Below are 24,527 nucleotides of genomic sequence, written 5' to 3'. Positions count from 1 at the left end.
CTGAATTTTCCAGAGGTTCTTATAAAACCAACAAGAAATAGCTAATGGTAAAAGCTGGCCAATTTGTGGTGTTTATGGGATTTACTTATATCCCTTTGCAGACCGCTTCTTATTTTGAATAGATTTTTCAGGTTATTAGCAGATATATCCTTCTCAAGGGAAACAATCGCTTTACTGAATAGGTCTGAAACCAAAACTCAAATCCAGAGGAGTGGAGGCCAGTGCAGAAGGTGAACAACCAGAGTGGTGGGAAGGGTCTATCTCCACCCAAAAACAGTAGCCAGAGGTTACAGCTGAGCCCTTTTGACAGAACCCAGAATCAGTGGCAGCCTGTACTCACACGCTGTGACCTGCAGGGATGTCTAGGCAGGAACCGACCTTATTTGGACACTGCTGTACTTGGGGTCTGACTAGGGAGAAGCAGAGGGTGGTGGATGGCTGGCAAGGAAGATCATCCACCAGCCTTTCTGATCTGCTGCTTCCTGGTAATCTATACCCCAAGTAAAACAGCATAAAGGATGCAGCAGCCCTGGTTCTGCATGCAGCCACGTGGGCAGTCCCAGTGGGTGGCCCACACAAGTACTAGAAGCTATCTCTCTGCAGCCTGGGCTGAAGCTGAAATCCTAAAAAGCCAAGACATGTGACAGCTGTATCTTAACTTGGATTACACTGTACATACACACGTGGTTTTTTTTCAGGGTAAACATTTTACCTGTGTAAGGATTTGGCTGGTAGAAAATCAGGGCATGATACTGATAGCCATTACCTACACAGTCAATTTTTTATCCCCTTTAGTCAGCACAGTGCACTTTTTGTGAACTGACCTATTCAAAAGTAGTAGGACTCTTGTTCAAGGAGAAAGACTTTATGGACAATAGAATGGAATAATTCAGAAAGAAAGCAACTGTTACAAATAGCGTAATTTTGAACTCTTCATTGCCTAAATGAAAGGCTAAGTAGTGCAGTGTTTGGGAGTACAGATCAAAACTCTGATTCTTAATTGCTACATTTTCTTCAAGGCTCATATGCAACAACTGGATATATTAAACTACCGCTTAAATATATTGCAGAAAAGCAAGGGAGGTTTTGTTTTTTTGGCTTTTTTTTGGTCATTTTTCCATGTGGATTCACACCCTTTGAAAGTCTGAAGCTGACAGAAAGAAAGGACACAAAGAACATGCAAATGTTAAAATAATATAGGGTCAAAATTGCTGTAGAAGCTTCAACTTACATGTAGTGCCATTGTGCCATTCCTGCCTTGAACTCCCACTGCCTGATTTCATTATCTGCCCAAATAAGCAGAGGCTATATAATTTTAAGATTTGTGGCCTAGTAAAACCAAACATGAAGTAACTTTCTCAAAGCTTTTTCAAAGTCCACTCTCCAGTGGACTTCTTTTTCCGGGGTCTGCACTGAGGGGAGCTGAGTTACAATCAAGTACATGAGGATGCTCATCACTTTGCAAAATGAAGTGTTGTCGTGTCCCCAGCAAACATTTAAATGGCAGCGGGACTGAGCTGCAGAGTGGAGAACTAAGAATATTTTCATTTGTTAAATGCTTACTGCCCTGACAGTAGACACAACACTCAACAGGTCTGGCAGGAGTAGGGTTTGTCACTGAGTAGCAGCCACCAGTGCCACCTGGCTTGCGAAAGGGAAGAAAACTGCCTGCAACCTCCAGATGCTGCTTGGACTCCCACAAGAAGACTCTCCTGGTCTGCCCTCAGAGAAGCAGTTTCAGCTCACTCACCCTTTGTGATATTTGCACTGCTGAGCCCTGGATTGACGTAAAAGGCTGGTAATTAAGTAAATAAAATGAGCTATTTCCCACAGAGGACTGAGACACAAAGAAAAATTAATATAAAAATAAAAGCAATGAAATCAAGAGGTTGGGGTATTTTTGTTAGTTTTCTAGCATTTTTAAAGGAAAAATTAGGAAGTAAAGCAGGATGAGAGAAGCAAAGACATTTCCCATCATGAACGCATTAATGCTGTACACATGATCTCATTGGTAATGGGTCAATGCTTCCTACTGTGCCTTGAGCAAGATGGCTGTGATATATAAAGTACTTTTAGTGGCTGTTGACATTGCAGAAAGCTTTTATAATCTCTCCCACTTTTTTTTTTTACTTTTTTTTTTTTTATCTGCATCTATGTCTCCATCTGAAACTTATAAATATTAAGATCTTCATAACAATCAGTTGGTTGAGCTAGTAATTGCACATGACACCATTTATAGTACACAGACAATCAACATTTGTTGCACTGTTAATAATGGAGGCTGAACATTTGGGCACAAGTAAGGACATTTGTGAGATATTGTCGTCAGTAGTGCTGATGTCAGGGACTGGTTTCAGTGAATCCTCAGGGGCCTGGAGCCATCAGCTCAAACTCAAACCACCTGAAATCAACAGGAAGGCTCCCTTCCAGATGAGAGAAAATATTACATTGTGTAACAACTAAGAGGTTGTATTTGCTTTCATTAGCTCATTCATCAAACATTTTGGGGAAAAGAAATTCAGATCTTTTCCTATGATTTTTCCTTTATGAAAATCACTATTTGATGTAACCAGTATCCTTGGAGAAGAACAAAACCCCAAGAGGGCTCAGCAGAGTAGCCTAATGCCTCTAAAGAAAAGTTGATGGGCAGTGATCAAACAGGATTTTTTGTGCTACTTCAAGAATAGATAGAGGTTATTGTAGAAATGGTACAGCAGAAGAAAGCCATCAAATTGCAAAATATAGCTTCATTATAGCAAATATATATGATATAATAATAACTAATGGCAAAAAAATAAGTGACTTCTCTAGAATACTAGTGACATTTCAGTGTTCTGACGTACATTACGACAGAAAAATTTCATGTATAGTAGATGGAGAGCAATTCTTCCGTTTCTTCTGCTTTCCCTAGGGAAACAGTAACCGAACGAAACCGGATGAAAACTGAGTATTTTGTATCCCGTTCTTCTATAGAATCACTATGGTGCTCATCAGTAAACATGGAGAGTTTAGAGGACAAAAAAACCCATCATTACTTATTACATTTTGTTTATTACTTACTGTTATTTACTTACAGTTCATAAAACTAACACAGGATGCCATTTAAATTTATCTAGAAGATGAGTTTCACTGCAATAGTCTTTCCCTTTTCCTAAGGAAAAAGACAGGTAAATACATGGGCAGTGAAGACTTGCAAAAGCTAGATATTGCCCAGGCTATTGAGCTCCCAAGGAAAACCTCAAAGCCAGAAATTTCAGAAAATGAAAGTAGTGAAGAAAAAACACACAGTGTGTAATACTAATTATTTTTCCTCGATCATGGTAAATTATTACTTTTACTGCATTCTTTCTTCTCATATTTATTTACATGTGAGATTATTCCATACTACAAAAGAAAGACATCAAGGTATAATTCCTGTCTTGCCAAAGGGGCAGAGTAAAACTCAGCTGCTGTCAGAGTATTTGCTGCAAGGTACTGCTTTTCATGAAAAGTACTGCTACAAACAGCAACCAAGGAGAGTCAAACTAATAAAATTTCTCCCCTAATGTTTTAGTAAAATTTCCATTTTTATAGTCCTTTTTGTAATAACAAGCTTCTAATCAAAGAAGGAAGACATTTTCAATACTGAAAAATTACTAGCAAGAAAGGAAGAAAAGCAGAAGACCCCATTAAGTTTAATAGGATCCACTTACTTAGATCAAAGCTATCTGAAAAGCAGTTAGTACCCCAGGGAAACACCCTAAAGAACTGTTCTCACCCCATTTTTTTTCCAGGAAAGAGAAAATTCTGTAAGATCCATGAAGGCCAGCCTTTCTGGTCCATACCAACCTCAATCAAGCATGAGCTCTTAGTCTGAATACAAAAGAAACAGAAGGCGGTTCTTAAACCTGCACTTTGAAGCTTAAACTAGATGATTTAGTGTCAATTTTAAGCCTTTAACAAAAAAAGAAAAGCCTCTCTATATTATTTTTTTGTACACTCCTTTCTATTCTGTTTCTCTCTCCTGGGCAACTTGCTGCGTCTCTCCTGGTTTTGAAGGAGGGAATAACCAGAAAATGCACAAGGGAAATGTATAGCATATCTCTGTGTTCCTACACCTCTCTCCAAATCAGGGTTAGAAAAAGGGATGTGCTAAGGGCATACATTAAGTGTCCTGACAAAAACAACAGTGGATGAAACTCCGTGTCTTTTGGATACACAATGAAAACAGGGATGGTAGAGTTAAAGACAGAACCTGTGCTAGTACAGAAAAGACAAATCTGCATATTGTGTCTTTCATGGTTATCTGTTGTTCTGTCTCTTATTCTTTTTCCCTCCTTCCATATGTGACGTTTCTCATTTCAAAATGTCAGGAGTCAAACTAAAATCAAGACTTCTAAGCTACTGAAAAAACCTTTGTGTACTCACTGGGTGGCATTTGTCTTCAGAGAAACGTTACTAGCATGTGATCCCTAACCACTCAACAGTAAGGTGATGGCCACATCCCAAAAGGTGTGTCCTGTTCATAAGCCAAGTGAATACGTAAGGCAACAACTAAGCGATAAAGAAAAATATATATATCCAAAATTTAGGCTTATCTCTGTCCTGCACATGCTGTAAACCTGCAGCTCAAAATTAAGGAGAGTACCTTGATAATTTGCAACAAAAAATACCTTCCTCAGGCATCGTGATTTTGCCTGGCTCATTCCTGAATTCTTTTTTTCAAGCTCTTGAGACCATATTTAATCACAGATGGTAAAAACACAACAACATCCGTATGAAATGCCATCAAGATATTTCCTAGTCAAGCACAAAGAAAAATGGTGAGATCAGGGTAAAGGAGTAGTTGAAAATGCTAAACATTTAGATACAAGACAGAAAACAAGGCCAAAAGCCTGACCTCCACACACTCTGGAATTCAAAAATGAAAAAAGCAACTGTAATATTAATAATTAAAATTGAATTAAAGTAGTGTAAGTTAAAGCCAAGGGAATATTTTTAGGTTATAAATTTTTTATTGGTTTAGATCAGTTAGAGCCACCGAAGTCTGTGAATATGGAAATATACATGTAAAAGAAATAGTATGTACTAAGATGTCCTACCTACAATAAAAATGTCTTACAAACAATAAAAAACTATATAATTAAGGTAATAATAGATTAAGGACACAAATAAGTAATGAGAATTATGTTTAACTAACTGCTATGTAAACAAGGGTTCAAGAGGATTAAAAATATAACCCTGAAGCCATTTTGTAATCACCATAGCAGTCACTGTAGAGTTATACTGCTATGATTATCACAACCATGCATCCTTAGCTTAGCTCTGAATTATTGTGGTATGGTAAGTACTCAGTTTGGCCTGAATCACCCAGCATTTCTGAGTGCCTGAAAAAGGACCTTTACAGAAGAGTAAGAGTAACAATCGCCCCTGGATTTGAAAATTCATTGGTTATATATTGGTCTCCAAAGGTTAATGGCAAGTCACACAACTAGGCCTGACTTATGTGCAGTATGGGGCTGTATTTCATTTATCTCCTGCCCCCTGTCTATCCAGGATGCTCAGGTGCCCTCTCAGCTCCCATGACAGTAAACCTCAGAAAGACACAGGGAGGGGAAGATGTCAAGATGGGCAGTCCCGACTCTTGAAGTGTTTTGTGGCTAACCATACAACTGCACCACCTGAGTTCAAATGCTGCAAAAGCTGTGCTGTCATGTCCTGGATGGGAAAGGGTGGCTTGGCTCACTAGGAAGACAATCTAATGATCAGAACAGAGGAAGCTCTGCACTCCCAGATCCTCTGTGCTGATCCAGAGGAGAGACCTTAACCTCTGTGCCCACACTGCTCTCTGCAGCTGCTGCATTAAGTGGCTGCAGGAACCTGCAAAGGGGATCACTACAGTCTCAGGAGCCTTTTCACCACATGTGCCCCACTGCCATTGCCCAGCACAATTCCTCCCAAGTCACATCTACTATGGACCAACAATAGCCAGTATCTAAAAAGCTCGGGTTTTACCCAGCTCTTTGAAGACAAAATACAACATCTGATTGTTGCAATGAAATTGAGTTTGTAGGTTACATAATAATAGATGGTGCATGAGGGTTTTTCAAATGTACATTATTACTGTTTGGAACATTAGGCAACCAACATCTTGCAAAGATGTTAATATGTCTGATACAACTGTCACCCACCACATGCCCAGTCTGTCAAATGGATCTTGTAAGGTGCAGATATAGAGGATCCTTCACAAATACTCTAGGCTTTCTACAAGGAGGATAAAGAGTCTGACTAGATCTGCCACCACAGCAATCACAGCTTAAAGATGAGGTCTGAAGTCTAGCTCCTAAAACACTTCAGAAGTGTTGTTGGCAACATTTTTATGGTAATGAGAGTTTAGTGGTCTATAAACTAATAATACAAATATTTTAGGTATTTTTTATGAGAAAAAATATTAAGTCAACATGATGAAAGCTGCAAAAGATCCACTTCAGCACTGTTGCAGATCAGTTTGAAGGATCACCTGTTGTGAATAGGTGCCTGGGCATGGCTGACTGCATTAATTTTCAGCCATATATGCCAGCAGAAAACTTTGACCTCAGGGTCTATCTTAAAAATAATCCCTTTCCCTCCTTATTCCCTGCATCCCAAGATTACCAGAAAATTGAACTGGGACCCATTCTTCCTCTTTTTCCACCTTCCATCCCTGCCCTTCACCCTCTGTATTTCCTCCTCCTGCAGGAAGGTCAGAGTTTCAGCCAGCACCGTGAGAGAGGGAAGGAAGTAGTAATAATGAAAACAATTATTATTTTAAAATGAAACCTGTCCATATGAAGCATAATTTCACAGATAACATGATGTACTGTGAGCTTAGTTGCTGCTCTAATTGCAGCAAATATAGACACCATGACAAAGCTATTCTTTGCTGACAAAAGCAGCACCACTCGAGTGGAAAAACAACCCAGACTTCTTGGTTATCTAGCTAGTCTTCCTGAGAAACAAGGTTTCTCTCCAGGGTCTCTCTGACATACCTAAGAGAATTCTTCCTGGCAGCTTGTAATTTTATGGGTAAATGTGTGCTCTCTTACAAACTAATGCTCTAATTTACCATCTTTGATAAGGTATATACATATGCATCTCACCTCCAGTGCCTCAAAAAACATCCCACTAAGAAATGGACTTGATTCCAATATTATTATGCCTTATGGACATCAATAATATTTTTAAAACAAAAATATTCACTGTGTGTAGGTTGATGGCTTCATCTCACAAAACTGAGGAATCATGCTGCACCCATTTCTTGTTTTCTTCTCTTATGTTACTTCCATGATAGTCATTATGGCAGTTGTATGCTGCAAGTAGAGTGCTTGCTGTGGGTCTGAGATAGCTGCAGGCTTTGTGCTTTGGATAAGGAGATAGGTAACAGAGTTTAGAGGCCATGTTCATGTTACCTGAAAGCACGTCTAAATTTATACGTATGATCTGTTTAAAAACTCCACAGCACAGCAATATCAGCAGTAAGACATTTTTGTTCCTGAAACAGAAGGTTTAAATATATGGGCTTAGGGATAACTTCACCATTCCAAAAAAGAAACCAAAAAAAAAAAAAAAAGGGAAACAAAAATGAAACTGCTTGTGCAGATTTATTCTGAACACTAATGGTAAGGAACACAATTTTGACATGTACAAAAGCTAGGTTTATTATCCCCTGGAGAGAAGATGAGTGGAGAAGCTGACATTGGTTGCATAGTGACATTTCAGGATGGAAGGAAGGCATGTAGCCAATTAAGTCTAGTATTTGTACCCTGTAGTGTTTTTCCCCTCAAGTGCTTATCTAACACTCTTTAGAATATATTCACAGCTGCAGCTTCTATTTCTGCCATTAATAAACTTTTCTACTCTTGCTTTAAAGGAACATGCCTTAAACTTCCTTCCTGGTTCACTCTTTCTGTGATATGGCAGGATCTGGGACCTCAAATGAAACACAAATATATAATCCCACTTATTATGTTCAGACCTCTTCTACCTAATTTAGAATTTCTCCTTCCTGTTTTAAAACAAACTCACTGTCAGCCCAATTAGTATTTATATCTTTGTTTCCCTTTGATTTAAAGCTTGCATTGACTAGCAATGTTGTTTTCAGTGTTACCCTAGATGAAAACAGAAATACTGGTCTCTCTCATATTGTATTTTGTGCTTTTTTTCCACTGCATTTATAGCTAATTACTAGTTCCCTAGTCTTGAAAAAAAGGTGTTTTCACAGGACGTAATTCTTAATTATTAGAGGTGTGCTTTATTCCCTTGATCAATGTAGCACCAAAGCATTTTCAATATGCATTCCTCAGGGGTCAGTGCTGGGACTGGTGCTGTTTAACATCTTCATTGGTGACATGAACAGTGGCACTGAGTCCACCCTCAGCCAGTTTGCCTATGACACCATGCTGTGTGGTGTGGCCAACACATTGGAGGGAAGGGAGACCACCCAGAGGGACTTTGACAGGCTTGAGAGGTGGGCCCATGCCAACCTCAAGAATTGCAAGGTCCTGCACCTAGGACAGGGCAATCCAAAGCACAATTGCAGGTTGCACAGAGAATAGATTGAGAGCAATCCTGAGGAGAATGACTTGAGCGTGTTGGCTGATGAAAAACTGAAAATGAGCCTACAATTTGCACTTGCAGCCCAGAAAGCCAACCATATCCTGAGCTGCATCAAAAGAAGCATGGCCAGTAGATCAAAGGTGGTAATTCTTCCCCTCTGCTCTGCTCTTGTGTAACCCCACCTGGAGTACCATGTTCAATTCTGGAGTCCCCAGCATAGGAAGGTCATGAAGGTGTTAGAGAGAGTACAGAGGAGGGTCATGAAATGATCAGAGGGCTGGAGCACCTCTCCTATGAAGACAGGTTGAGGGCATTGGGTTGTTCCACCTGTAGAAGAGAAGGCTCCAGGAAGACCTTATAGGGGCCTTCCAGTACCTGACAGGGGCCTATAGAAGAAGCTACCAGTTTGTGTAGTGATAGGATGAGCGGGAACAGTTTTAAGCTGAAAGAGGGCAGATTTAGATTTGATATTAGGAAGAAATTCTTCATTGCAAGTGTGGTGAGACACTGGCCCAGGCTGTCCAAGGATGTTGTGGATGCCTGCTCCCCAGAAATGTTCAAGGGCAGGTTCGATCGGACTTTGAGCAACCTGGTTTAGTGTGTGGTGTCTCTGCCCATGCAGAGGGGTTGGAACTAGATGATCTTTAAGGTCCCTTCCGACCCAAACCATTCTATGATTCTATTATTTATGCTTACCATAGTACCATATTGTGAGGATCTGTATTAGCTGGACTTTACAGTTTCAGAACCTGAAAAAACACAAAGGTGCAGACCGTTTTCCCCTTGATGACAATGAAGTAACAAACCACCACCTCACTTGCAGAAATTCATAGCCCCTACCTTGGAACCCTACTTTAAATGATCCTCAGATACTCCAGTGCTGAAGAATCAACAGAAAGGCAGCTTAGCCTGAAGGACTACACTTCCTCTGCTCATCACTGAGTTTGTAGTGAGCCAGAAGCTGATTGGTTTCCCAATTATTATTCTATAATATAACAAAGAACTCTACTTCTCCCTCAGTAAACACGATAGCAGCTTTGTCTGGAAAACATTTTTTTTTCCCCCACAAGCAGAAAAGCTCTGAGTATTGACTCTACACTACATAAAAATAAAACCAAAGGACTGAAAGGATTTTCAGTTGAAGGGTTTGCTGTTCTTGTAAAAATTTGTCTCCAAAGTTTTTGCTTCAGTGAGTCAATATCCTTCAACAAAAGTGTTTTTCAAGCCAATGTGAACTACTTATTAACAAGATACACAGTAATGTAAACAGCCAAGCCCTTTTTAAGGATGTTATCAACCCAGTGAGATTTATGAGATGAAAAAAGTGTGGTTTTCTTACATCACTCCATATTCATGTTATTTGACCAAAAAATAAATCCAGCTTTTTTTTGTTGTAAAAAGAGCAGTGGAATCAGGGTCTACACTAGTCTCTCTTAGGAACTTATCTTTGGAAAACACAGGCTTGTAATTAGGAACGTTGATGCATACAAGGATGTTGTACATAGCTGTGGCTACACAGCAACAAAGGTAGGGGTTTTGTTGTTGCTGTTTGAATTTTTTTAAGCCAGCTATAAGAGATAATGAGATAAAACCCAAGGTATCTGTCTACTAGAAGTTAGAATCATTTGTGTAAGGGAGTAAGAAGATTAGAGTAGATAAATGCTTTTATAAGAGCATTGTGAAAGTGTGCAATAGACCTTACAATGTCTGCTGATATTTTAAGGTACTTTATGGAACATTTTGAGGACGTTCTTACAAATTGCAATGACTCTTGTACATGAAGCTGTGTCGTCTGCAAAAGCCTATTTCAGGAGATTATCTGAAAATTTATTCCTACTTGTCATTGATGGTAAATTGTTGCCATTTGAGAGATTCCTACATAAAAATCAGCTGGTGATTTTGTCCTTGTATTGGCTGTGATCTCTTATTTGGCAACAGTACAGACAACTGTATTGGGACTAATACAACAGATCCATAGACTTTTAGACTCTTTGGTGTAGCATACACTCTATCAGCAGCCTCAGGACACAGACATTACCAATAATATTTTTTCTAGGAAGCATCCCTTAAATTTGTTCCAGAGATAAAACATTTGTAAGGCAAAACACAAAATGCAGTGGATGAGCAGTTTGCTCACTTCTGTATGGGGCATGTTGCTGCTTCCAGGGGTCCCACTTCCCCATTGTTTCCTTCAGCATGTTCACTGTTTTCCACAGACCTGCTTTCTCTTTCCAGATGCACAGCAAGTGACCTGGAGCAGAGATTGTCCTTCCTGAATTTCCTCTCCCCAGTCCCATACAACTCTTTGTCATATGGGGGAAGTTACCAAGAGCAAAATTCCTAAGGAAACCAATCAATTTGCCACCTATCTGAAATTCAAGGCTGAAACAAAAGTTCTTCCTGAACTTCAGCAACAACTCTAAGGATACAACTGCTATCACAAAGTCAAAGTCACTCTATGTTAATGACCCTTAATTACTCATCATTGTTTGCTCCCCTGTGTCAACACCTTTTGGAATTTCAGTTCAAGTTGAAGACTAAAAATAACAGAGAATGCACAATTAAATTGACAAAACAAAACACATATTGATACTCTAAAATGTCCCAGTGGGCCCTATCTGTTCCTAGTGAAAACAAGACCATATTGGAATAAAATATTAGCACTTGCACTACAGGGGCCTCCTGTATCACTTGCCAGAGACTCTGAGGACAGATAATTTATTTCAGTAACATGACTGATTAGACACCAATCACAGTAAAGAACAAGGGTGTTTATGGAACATCTCTAGTTTGGGCTGTATTTAGGTAATTCACATATAATCCATATAGATAGATAATCTACATAGAGATTATGTATCTATATAAATACCAATTATGTATTCAAATACCTACACATCATATTATTTTATATTTATGTCTACATTATTATATAAAGATACTATATATAATAAAGTGCATACAATAGCAGGACTAAAGAATCCTAGAGGGCTGCATGGACTCACCCTGTAGTCACTAAAAGAAGGGCTCTGGCCTCTTTTCTAAAAGCCCTTGAGTCTCACCTGCAGCCCCAGCAGGGAGCCACAGGCTCTGTGTGACCAGACCACTCTAGATCTCATGATATAACATGTAAAAATGCTAAATACTCAGAGCCTTAACAACGCCATTCTTTTTTTCAGTCTCATATAACCCTTGACAATGTCACATTAAGCTGCACACACACAGGTCATATTGCAACCCTGATCTTTTTGTATGCACAAAGATATCCACCAAGTCAGAAGTGATACATTGCTCCAGTATTTTAATAACCTAACAGGTTGAGTTACATGGCTAAATCACTTTACTCTTAATCCATAGGAAGACACTCACAACCTATAAGAAAATCCAAGAGCTAATCTCAGTTTAAAATACAACAATACCGATTAACTGCTTACACAAGTTTGTGCAAGTAGTATTTTTTTTCTTTTGACACAGATAGTTTATTTAATATTCTTATCTCACTGTGATGGGTCACTTGGGGATTTATTTCAAGTTTTCCTTCTCAAAAGTGACTGTCTCCAGCTCAGTTCAAGGGCATCACTCTCTGTGTGCCTTACCTGCTCATCTGAAAGGAATTACTCATCTAGTTACTCATATAATCTTTCCAGCTTCTCGATAAGAACATCCACTTCTTACAGATCTAAAGACCACTAAACTACACTTTTCTGCAGTTTCATATTTCTTTTCAGAGCTTAATATTCCTCAGTTGCCTAGGCTTCTACATTTCTCCCTCCCGATCTGATTTTCTTGAAGTAAGATGCAGTTTCCCACAGAAATTTTACAAGCAGTTTGGTTGAAGAACAAAAATAACAGCAGATATTTTCTTAAGAATGACAGGAATAAATATGGCAGGGATGAAATATTAGTGTCTTCTCTTTCTGTTTTGGTTTTATGCTTGTTTGTTTTTTGTTTGTTTGTTTTGTTGTTGATTTATTTTCTTTTGGCTTTTCGTCTTATTAAAGGTCTAGTCCTTCTTGCAATGGATGCCTGGCTCCCCTGCAATCACCACTTCTTTGGCTGTCCCTTTACACTGAACTTCAAGATATCCTCACCATCCATTCTTATATCTAACCCTACTGACTGTGTAACCAACAGCAAAACAGGTCCAGGGCTTGGGAGAGTAGAGGTACTGTGAAGATACAAAGGCATTAGGAGGTGTTTTTCAAGAGTCAGAGGTAAGGTGGAAGGCTCAACAAAGAGGCATGACTTGAGCTCCTAAAATACAAAAAAAAAAAAAAAACACAAAAAAACCCAAACAAACAAACAAAAAAAAAGTCTGCTGTTTTGGACACTGTCATTGATCCCTTCCAAGTACTAATTGAAAAATGAGGGAAGAACTCTGCAAACAGACCACTGCGGATTTCTTCTTCCTCAAGATCCTCAACAGTTTAGAATCATACAGACCTCTGAAAACCCAATCTATGACTATGTCAGTTGAAAATCAGATTTCCTTGCTCTGGACAAACAGAGGTCTACTAAAACAAAAGATTTCTCCGTCTTTCTTCCCCAAATACCAGCAAGGGTCCTTTGAAAATCAAACTAGATGGTAATAGCATTCTATAAATGTATACAAACCATACTGAAAATGCAACTGGGTTTTTCACTAGTACCTAAATATAGCAACACTAACACTGGTATCAGTTGTGATTTTCTTGTCAGCTGTTGGTATATGGCTAATAAACATAGCCATTTCTCATATTGCTTTTAACCTGGAGTTGCTCAGCAAACTGCAGCACAAAGCAAGCATTAAAGTGCTAAAATTAGTTTGCACTGCAGTAGTAACAAATTAAAAATGGCACACTGTTACACCAAGCAGTTTACAGTTCTGCCAATTGATTTATGAGGTCAGGAGTACAAGAATTTATAACCTGGCATTATCTCTGCCCAGATTTAATGCCTGCTCTGTCATCGATGCACACACACAAAAATATAGGAGTAAAGAAAAGTCTTTTTCAAAAGACAAGGGTTGCTTACAAAAGACTGTTTCTTCTTAAGACAGCTTAAAAAAATAATAGCCTCAGTGGCCTAAATCTCACAGCATAGTGAGCAATCTGTGTGGTGGTGGCTTTTGGCTCCAGACAAATATTTTTAAATTCATTGTCAAATGGCGAGAGGACTGTCACATTACATCCAGCCATGAGGAACATATTAAGCTCTGGACTGTCTGGCATTTTTGCTCCCTCTTTGTGTCTCCTGGTAGCATGAAATTAATGGCAGGCTGAGACCCTTTGCTGAAGTTCAGAACTATGTGTTCACCATTAACTCAAAATCTCTTTTCAAAAATAAGCACTGGCAAAGGACAGAGAACGACTTTGGTTCCAACCTAAGAACTTATAGGAAGAGAAGGGGAAAAGGTAGTTCTTGATTTATGGTGAGGATTCATCTTGTTAAAAAAAAAAAAAAGAAAAAAGAAAAAAAAAAAGGTTATCGTACTGCCAGCAGAACTTTCATGTAAGAACTGCTGCCAATTTTCACATCAGAGATGACAGTACCTCAGTGACACAGTAATATGTCCCAGTCTGCTGTATGCTGAATAAATTCAAATAATTCCTGGATTGGAAAAGAGGTTCTAAACCAAAGTGTTTATTCTAATATCATTCCTCGGAAAAGAAAAAAAGTAAGTAGGTACTCAGGAGACCATAAGAAGTTCATCAGCATTACCATCTTCTAATCTCATTGTAATCCTTGATATAAGAATGATTAGGGTGTCGTCCACTTCCACTATACATAGGCACTCAAAATCATGGAAGTTCTAACTCGCAGTCTTACAACACGAAATTCAGGCCCTATTTACTGCTCAGAGTCCATGAAATTCATTGTTCAAAAAATACCAGGTAATTCACATTTCAAAAGGGAGGATGAGGTGTTCCAGAAACTTTATTAAATTGTAGTAAAAATGTTTAATGTTATAAAATCCTAGGAAAATAAGTTTGATATAATCTATTTTATAAATATGCTAAATACAAGTAAGTAAAGCCAAAGTTGTAAATCTAAAGTAAAAAATGAGCAAATATCTTCCAGTTTTTAAACTCTAAGCATATATTTGAGACCTGCCAAATTCAAACTTGCTCAAGGTTATATACCTAAATTGCTGTCATCAGGCTGGGGAAACTTCAGTCTATATTATGTGTTTTGCAGAGTTGTATGCTGTTGCACTTTATAGAAGACCTGAAATTTGCTACTAGCCAGTCAATTCTTAAAACAGTCTTTCCCTCAACATCCTCAGATTTTGGAAAAGATCAGTTTTGTCATTAGCTCATTTCTAATTACAAATTATACAGTCTTAACGGAGTATAACCAAGAACAGAAGCCCCCAGTTGTCTGTCATTGTAAAAGCTGCCTGTCATTGTACATTCATTTAAAATTAATAATTTGAATATATTTTAATTTAAAATTATTAAAAAATGTTAAGGGACCTGCAAATGGAGATTATTTCTTTAACTTCATTTCCTAGTTATAAGCAAATAGAGGTATCACCTGAAACTGCATTTCGGAGACTCTGAAGCATAACAGATAATGTGGTAGAAAAGAATAATTTGTTGGGATGGGGGAAACAAACTTAACACCCCCCCTCAAACAAACAAAACCAAAACACATAAAAAACCCAACCAAACAAAAAAAACAACCAGAGAAACACCAAAACATATTTCAATGCACTTACTAGAGCCTTAGCTTAACCTTAATTTTACTACTAGATCCAAATATTCCATAATAATATAAAACCCCCTAATTTTTATCACACAGTCACTGCACTCAAGGAACACATTTCAGCTGGCATTTTGTATAGAGCATTACTTTGCTTCCATATGTACTACAAAATGGTGTAAGAGTTTCATAGGCACTATGGCAGTTAAGGAAAATGAAAACATCTGTACATGTGCCCATTAGTTTCTATTTTTTAAGGTTTCTTTCATTGCAAAAGTGGTTGCTGTTCAGCAGTCCTGACTTTGTATTAGATTTTGCAGCCAAGCCCAAGCAAATTTTAGATCCACAGAAACCCAGTCAATTTAGCAGGAGCTCATTCTGTGCTCAGCACAGGCTTTGTCCTTCTTCCACATCCTAACAAACCTATTGCTTTTATTGCATGCTTCTCAATAACAATACCAGTCCTTTCCAATATGCAATAAGAGAGTCAAAATATGTCTTTAGTTTTCAGAGAAAAATCTAAGCAGTGTCCCATAGAACTGAAATTACCCCGGCAGTGATCTCTCAAGTCAAAGTCAAGTGAGCTTCCTTAATTCCTGACCCAGGACAGCATACTGGCTCACAACCAAAATCTGCAGGGTCTCACCATTTTCAGCTGGGTCACTGATCATCTTACATAACCTTGCATTAAGAAGCCTCTTTCAAAAGCTCTTCAGAGATGGAGCGTTTAAACATGAGGCATTCAACGACATGTAGCTACATGGTGTAATACAGGGCCTGGGAAAACACTCCAACCCCTGGTACATGTAGATCAGCTTCACAGGGTTGGGGGCTGGACAAACATAGCTGTGCTTAATCACGTATTTGTGCTGGAAACAGGTTTGGAAGTTTGGGAAAGTGAACTAGAGCCCTCCAGCCATCACTTCTTTTTCCCATCAAACACACATCCACCTTTACTTGTAACTAGCTTTTGCACTGGGTGGATAGGATGAGGAGGTACTCTGACTGTCTGTACTGACTCATTCAAGGGCAACACAAAGATCCTGCCCTAAAAGGGAGTGAAATCATCCCACTTTAAATTGTCTGCAACATTAGGCTTTGGAGCCTTCTTGTTGCAGGTAACACAAAATATCAATAGCTGCATTTCCTGTAGCACTAGAAGAGTCCCAGTACTTTTCATATATCCAGGCTCTAGACTTTACATCCAAACCCAAGATAGAACAACACCCCATAAGCCCCTGCTTCAATATTAGTTGAATACTGACACAGAAGTAACAGCCAGCTAATAAATGACTCACTGACAAGTACTGAAATGAACACACACTGTTCATATATAAACATAACTAAAGTGTGTAGGCATACTAATGGGTGCCCATGCATCTATCAGGCACATGTACACATGTAAGTAATTAAGACATCATTACTACATACAAAAGGGGAGTGTGTAAACTGAACTCCCACACAACTTTTGATAAAGAAAGTCAGTGTTTTGTAGTAATTAGTGGCTAATTTGTACTGACAGGGGTGAGCTTAGAGAGTTTCTGTGCTCTCTCTCACTTTCCGTAAGGGTAACGTTAAGGGCCATTGAGCCTGTGCTATTAGTTATTTCTGTAAGAAGAAAGAGGTTTCAAGCAGCAAGCTAATCTCCAAGCCTAGTTTTTATCTCACTAGTCAATGTTTGTCTGGCTTTTATTATTTTGTATCCCACACCTTTTGTTATTTCTAGGCTTCTCCAAGAAGGAAGCCCCAACAGGGGAAGAGGTCACAGTGCCATAAAAATACAACTGATTTTGAATAATATATTTCTAATTTCTGCATTCTAGAACATCTCTTTGTGCTGTGGATCCCACTTTCACCTCTCCCATTCACAAATGTTATTTCATATACTCCAATGGATTCTAAGAAAAATCTTTCAGCGGCCAGATTCCAATGATGCTAAAGTCCCAGTATACAGCACAGCAACCACATGGATCTTGGGAGAAGAGGGAGAGGGGACAACCCTGCTAGATGAAGAGATTAACCAAACAAAAATATATGCAGAATAAAAGTGAAATAAATATCTAAAGAAGCTGGCAATGCATCTAAATCTTTGTCCTATTTGAGTCTCTTGCTCATTTCTAGCCCCCAGTGCTCATAGCTTAAAAACTTTGCCATTGATATATTGATGACCAAACAGATTACTTCAGGAAATTCCTTGTGCTGGACATTGTTTTGAAGCCTCTTTCCCCAGGAGTGACTGAAAACTGAGCTTTCCCCTCCACTGCTAGAGGCATTTCTTTGAGGTAAAATGTCAGCTTACACAGGTGGTGACGAGTTCTTACTTATCCTACACTATATGTAGTTCATACCAAAGCAAGGTAGTTCTTACCTAGGCTGTCACCTTTTCCAAAGTCATTTTAGATTCCATCAAAATGTGAAATCTTTTAGTGAGTACAAAAAAGGTGGAATAGTGGCCAAGGGCTGGTGTTAAAATGCAGCAGCCATTATCTCTCAGTTTGCAATAGCAGACACAAATTGTGAATAACCTTTCTCAAGAAAGTGGAGAAATTGCACCAAAGAATTTTGTGGCAGCACAGAGGAGAAACTCCATAATAAATGCCCTTGTCTTTAATCTTCTTGCACTCATAGTTGAAACAGTGGTTATTCTACAAGACCTTGCTGCCCAGGGTGCACCTGGAAAAACGAACCTTGCAAAACAAAAAGTAACCAAAAGCCATACAAGAAAGATATAAGGAAAGAAATAGTCATAACAGCATCCCAGTGGAAAAATGTGTAATCGATTTGAAAGGCAAATGTACATGAAAAAACAAAGGTTACTTTTTTTAATCCTTGCTTGCATGTTTTGAGAAAGGGATACAAATTATTAACATCTGTGTAACTATACAAAGTGTTTTCAGGAGTGCATTTTCAGGAAATGTTCAATTGATACTTTGTTACCTGGATGTACTGAGAAATGACAGATAAAATTTTTCAATGTACTGTTAACACTTGGGCTCAGGGCCAGTGGGTAACAATAGCAGGAGTCCTTCAGAACCTCATTGAGCCCCATGGAGGCATTTAGAGTTCTTATATTTCTATCTAAATATAGGTATTAAAGTTTGTCATGTAGTTGTTTCTCAAATCCATTCAGCTAGGGGTGGACCAGAGGCATGTAACATGACTTCAGGATGGCCTTGTACTATGATGTCTGAGCATTATTGAAGTTTTCTTCTCTTGCCATGTATTTCTTTGCACATATTTTATCATCCAGCAGCATCCGCCCTATTCAGCATAGCACAAGTAATAAAATGAATGGTGTTCTTCAGGGCTGAGGCTTATGTGCTATCAATAATTAGCTTACAAGGCTTCCCACCCTAAGGGACCTGGGAGTTAGTGGCTTGGAGATTAAATTTATATTATGCATGTGAATGTAATGTATTTAATATATATTTCCCAGAACATTAGCAGGAAAGTTCCAAAGAGATTCACAACACTACTAATGATTGCTTTGTCTGGGCTAAGGCACCAAAAAGGAACTAAAGGAGTATTTTAAATGGGACTCCCCCTTCCAGAAAAAAACAGATAACTACAAATAGATAGGGGCTCCAAAGTTCAGCCTTTCAGTTCAGTAAAGCAGCTCTTTGCTGTTGATGGGCAGAGGGGAAGAGAGAGAAAGAAAAAGAAGAGATCAAAACCCAAAAGGGCATGTATCAAAGCAGTAGCACTAAGCATGTGTCATGAGACAGGATTGTCCAAAACTCTTAGCTGTGTGTGTCATTACTTGGGAAGATCATAGAATGGTTTGGGTTGAAAGGGATCTTAAAGGTCATCTAGTTTCAAACCCCCTGCCATGGACAGGGACACCTCCCACTAGACCAGGTTAAGATAAACTACTAAGCAACAGAGTCAAACCCTTATTTTCATACCTATTTCTGATACAAAAGGTTCCAGAAGTTGGGATATTCCTAAAAGCTGACATTGTTTCACCACTTGGCACTTTAACCCTCCTCAACATCCTACTGAAGAGCCACAGCCAAAGTAAGGTCAGTCTGCAAATTTATACCAATGAAGATTTTTGCACAGAATCTTTGTTAAAACCGAGCTGTCTTGATAAAAAACTCACCCGTAGATTTATCCTCCACCATTGCCACCATGCACGTATGTGCTGCTTATTCTCCACATGAAAGGTTTCTTATATTTCTACTATTTGATTTTACTTTACAGTCATCTTTTTTAGATTGCTTTTTTCCTGATGACAAAAGCCAAGAGCAGCTCAAGAACATTTTCTGTCATAACTCTCTTGATACAACAATATCTGTTCTAGGACACCAAAGATTTTATCCATCCTGCTCCTGCCTGTTCTACTGGTAACAGTAGAATCAGCAACCCCTGTATTTGACCAAGACAAACTCTCATTTGTTAGCATTTCTTTTTGTCCAATGCCAATTAAAAGAAATCTAAATAATTTGAGAAACAATTCTGAATCAAGTTGTTTTGTCTAATTCCAGCCTATCAAAACCCCTTCTTTCCAAGGCAATGAACCTCCATTGAATATAAATCCAATCCAATATATAATACTGCATTAGTCTGTTGTTTTACCTCTGGCCCTTTCTCACTTCCTCTGATAATATTCCATTCATAAAACAGAGTTGCCAAGCTTAGAACAGTTAAAAAGCCCAACTTGATGCAGAAATGCACTACTTTTTTTTTTTTTTTTTTTCTTCTGCCCCTGTTTAGATAATACCCAAGGTTAACAAAACATGGGGTACAAATAATGGGAAAAATTGCTGAGCATTCTGACCTTTATCAGGACAGAGCCATCCTATGGTACATCCAAAGCAGGAATACCTTACAGAACCTCAGGATGATGACCAAACTCAGTAATACCACTTGCAAGGTGAAAGGTTGGTCTGTAAGAGTAATGATGCTACAGGCTGAACATAGCTGAGACAATCCATATGGCTTTTAATTAGCCTGGGTTGGTAGATACTCCTGCTGATAAGCTGTCACAGTTGAAAGCAATTGTGTTGCATAGGAGATGAATTCCAGTTGTTTCTGGCTGAAATTTGTCTGTTTGAAATTTCTAACCATGAAAGAGAACTAATTAAGTCCTGGATGCTCCTGGCTGTGGTGGATGAGTTTGATTTTTCTCTCAGACATATTGTAGGGTGCTCAGAGATATGCAGAAAAGTACTTGTGTGAGCAGGTCATATAAGGTCTTACACCCAGCTCCTCATGCAGCTCCAAAAGGTTTCTTTGCTCATCATGTAATTTTGGTGGTGGATTTAGCATTATGCAGATGAGGGGGAAAAAAAAAACTTAAAAAAAATTTAAAAAAACAATCTTAGGTTATTAGGTTCATTATTCACATTAAGACAGCAAAACATCTCTGAATACCAAAAAGAATTTTTCCATGAAAATATTTTCTAGAGTTAGCTGAATAAGCATAGCAGCAGGCCTTCAGTGATTCCTCTGGAGTACCCAGGACTGGGCTCTGATAATCCATAATGTTTCATTACCTAACTGTCACTGCATTCAATTTTTATATCTAGAAATTGAAAACTTCAAGTTATTCTGGTCTCAGTTACAGCTTAAAAAAAGCCCTGGGGAAGTCAGATCTTTAGACAATGCAGCATGGTTTCCTCCGTTATCTGTAAAAACATTGTAAGGACAAAGGTTGCAAGAAAAAACACCAAAATGTTATGAAATTTAGTTATGTGACAAAAATATGATTATATGTAGCTTTGTTCAGCTCCCTCTTTCTTAACTTTTCTGCTACAGTTCTCATTGACAATGGCCTTTAATGGTTCTGCAGGATCCACATTTTGGTCAGTGTGGGAACTGGCTGAGCAGTTGCTCATTACTGCGGCCTATCTTCACACTATGCAGTCAGTGACTTATGATTCAGACTCTGTTCCTGAAACAGAATTATTAATTTTCCCTTGGCTTTTCCAAGGCACTCCCCATGACAGTGCCTGAACAAGAGTTAATAGTTACAACCTGTAAGTGAGGCTGAAGCATTCCCTCCATTCCGCCAATGGGCAACAGAGACACAAATTTGTTAAGATTAAAAGTTCTCTGACTTTAGACTACACAATTGGGCACTGGTTTTTGAGGTTTTTTCCTGATGTGCCCACCACTGCATACCATCACCTATCTTCATAGCACAGCTCCAAGGAATTCAGTTGCAGCTGAAAGAGCTTCCATCTTAGACTCCATGAATGGCATGCAGGAAACAATAGCAGGAAATTCCTTGCTAGCTGTGACAAGAATGACTTTAAATTCATGGCCTATCATCACATAGGATTTCCATAGCAAGAAGAGGAAGAAAATCCAGATCTATAGCCTGATATTCAAGGATAGGACCCAGGAACTATAATTTCTGTCCTTGCAGCTGCCTATATGATTCACTATGCACTATTTAAAGAATACAGACATCAAGGCACGCACTTATAGGGGATAATCTCCTTTGTTGCACTTTCCTCACTTCTCTTTGAGATAGGTCATCCTGCACACAAGTCAGAAATCCTGAGAAAAGGGTAGTATCTGATTACAAAAAGTAAGCTGTAATATTGTGTATGTACTGGAGCACACTGAAGGTGTACTAACAAATTAATTCTGACATTTCCTAGCTTTTGCACGCTTGGAGGTATTTTTGCAATTTCACTATCCTTTCACATGTGTGTATTAGTTTATTTGCTTGGTGCTTTCTGTGTATGTGGTTGCCATGGTTTTTAGAGGGCAAACTAAGAAAGAGAGAATTTATCCCAAGCCATCAGATTGGTCATTCAGCAGGGTTGTAATCTTCACGACAGTCACAGAAACCTCTGCTTTTTCAAATGAAAGGTTGATAGCAGGAATAACCTGTGATTGTTATCACAGAGCAGGTTTAGAGGTCAACAAGATTAGCACTATTTTTCTGACTGCTCTGAATATTGTAGAAGAGAGTCTACATATTTCATGGAAAACAATACTGACCAAAACATTTTCCCTCAACTCTATGGAAGGTTTATTTGGAGCAATTTCATACGTCAGATGTGTAGGCCTTCCTTTGCTAAAAGGCACTTTCAGCTGATCTTGGGGAACTGTGGCCCTTTCCAGAAGGGCACATGCACTTGCTTGAATAACTTTCTTTGTTTTCCCATGTAGGCAGAAGTGCTTCTTGCCCCACCTTGCCTCCCCTTCATATCAATCTCCTCCTCTCATAGCAGAAAGGTGAAGATAGAAGAGAGCTTTGGTGTTCCCATAAAACCTAGAGGAAGGTCATGTACTGTTGTATAAGAGGGACCAAAGTAACTTTTTTTGAGAAAATATTTCAAATTGCACTAGTGTCGCGGGCCGGTACCAAGAGCTACCGGCTGTCAGGATATTTTCGCGACTTCCCCCCTCCCCCAATGTGGAGAGGTTTATGAATGAGCCCTGAGTGTGGGATCGTTTCTTAGAGGGTAGATTAAAGTACCCCCCCCCCCCCCCGCTCAGAAATTGTCACTGAGACCAATGTTTAGTTTGTAAATTAATCAGTTTATTAAGGGATAATACACACTAATAGATCAAGGTTCAGGAGAGGTGTAAACCAATGGAGTGAAAGGGTAGGAGTTGAGCCCTGTAAGAAAGTAAAAGTATGTGTGTGTGTGTGTGCGTGTCTGTATATTTACCTTCCTTCCTTAATTTGATCGTCAGAAGTGCTGGCAGGCTCAATTGGAGATCTGCAAGGGGGCCGGCGTCCCAGTAACCGGGGCAATCCCTTCCTGCTACTGGCAGGCAAGGCTCCGGTCCCGTGGCAAGTGGCAGACGCAGGCTGGGCTGGCTTCTTTTGTCCGATTCGGTCCGGGCTAGGCAGGCAGAGTTCCAGGGAGCGGGCACGACCCCCGCGAAGTGAGCACAGGCGGCGCCCCCCTTTCTCTCCGTTCCTCCGAGCGCGGGAGTGGCGTCCAAGCAGGTCCAGGTGCTGCAGCGGGGTCTGTCCAAAGCAGGCAGAGAGCGTGAGCAGAGCCCTAAAAACCCCCCACAGATTTTTCTCTTTCTTCTTTTTTATAGACCAAAGACCATTGTTCCAAAAAGGTACCACTGTCTGAATTAGCCAATCACCATTGGCCATGTATATTTACGTTTTTAATCTATTGTTTTTTCTTCTGCCAGTCATCATAACCTTTATGTTGTTCCTTTGCTATGCACCTATCTCACAGGGCAAGAGGCCTGCTCATTCTGTCCTTGAGTGAAAGCGTCACTCCTGTTTTGCTGGCTTGAAAGGCATCTTTTGTTTAGTCTTATGTGGGGTAAAGAAGATAGGGCGTTCCCCACAACTAGTAATCCTCCACCATTTGAAGACTATTTTCTTCATCTATAACATATTTTTATTAATTTTTTTTTTTTTTTTGGTAAGATTTGCTGCAACAGATCCCAAACAAGACTAACTTTTTCCAAAACACAGCAAGAAAAAGTATGTTTGGGTTTAGTTGCCTACATTGTCTGCTGGACTGGAAGGCTTGTTCTTTCCTGTGTCCAGGTCCTCTTTTCTGGAGGACCTTTTTCTTAAAAAAAAACAAAACAACCAAACACAAAACAAAATACAAAACCCAACAAAAATAATACAAAATCCACAAAACAATACCTCCCCTCACCCCAAAGCAATGTTCCCATCAGTTATTGAGCAGAGCCTTTCTCAGTTCTGTCTATCTGCCTGTGTTACTGATAAAGATTAATGATTTGACAGATTGTTGTGTTTTAATAACACCCAAACTGCAATCCAAACCATGTCAGAATTTTAACATCACAGCACACTGTTGTGTAGGTGACTTAATTTTCTTTCTCAGAGAAGGTAAAGGTCAAGTCAATAAAAGGTTAAGCTGACTCATATGAATTATTATATTATTCTTCTTAACCTGTCACAAGATCAATAATTGGTGTCATCATCCATTTTCTAGAAGTAAAGACATTAATGCTATTATTATAATAAGAGAGAAACAAAGTATATCAACTTCCTGCCATTCCTATTTGATTAAATTTGGAAGTTTCAACTCAAATCAGTAAGAAAAAATAACCCAATGAAATCAAACGGCAAATCTTCTGCTCCTACAAAGAAAAAAAAAAAGACCATTTGATTAATGACATATTGGAAAGCTACAGTAGTTTTTTACAGATTTTAAAATACAAGTTTTGCAATAAATTTATCTTAGTGATCTTAGGGAAAGTGTGATACTTCTCTCTTTAATTCATAAGCACTTTTTCTCAGTTGGTATTTTTTTAACTTGTTACAGGCTCATCAGAGAAGCATTTGGGGCCTGATTCTTCAG

The sequence above is a fragment of the Apus apus genome, chromosome 3 (assembly GCF_020740795.1).
Source record: "Apus apus isolate bApuApu2 chromosome 3, bApuApu2.pri.cur, whole genome shotgun sequence".
NCBI classification, from domain to species: Eukaryota; Metazoa; Chordata; class Aves; order Apodiformes; family Apodidae; genus Apus; species Apus apus.
The sequence above is the reverse complement of the archived record's forward strand: the minus strand, read 5'-3'. Positions refer to the sequence as shown.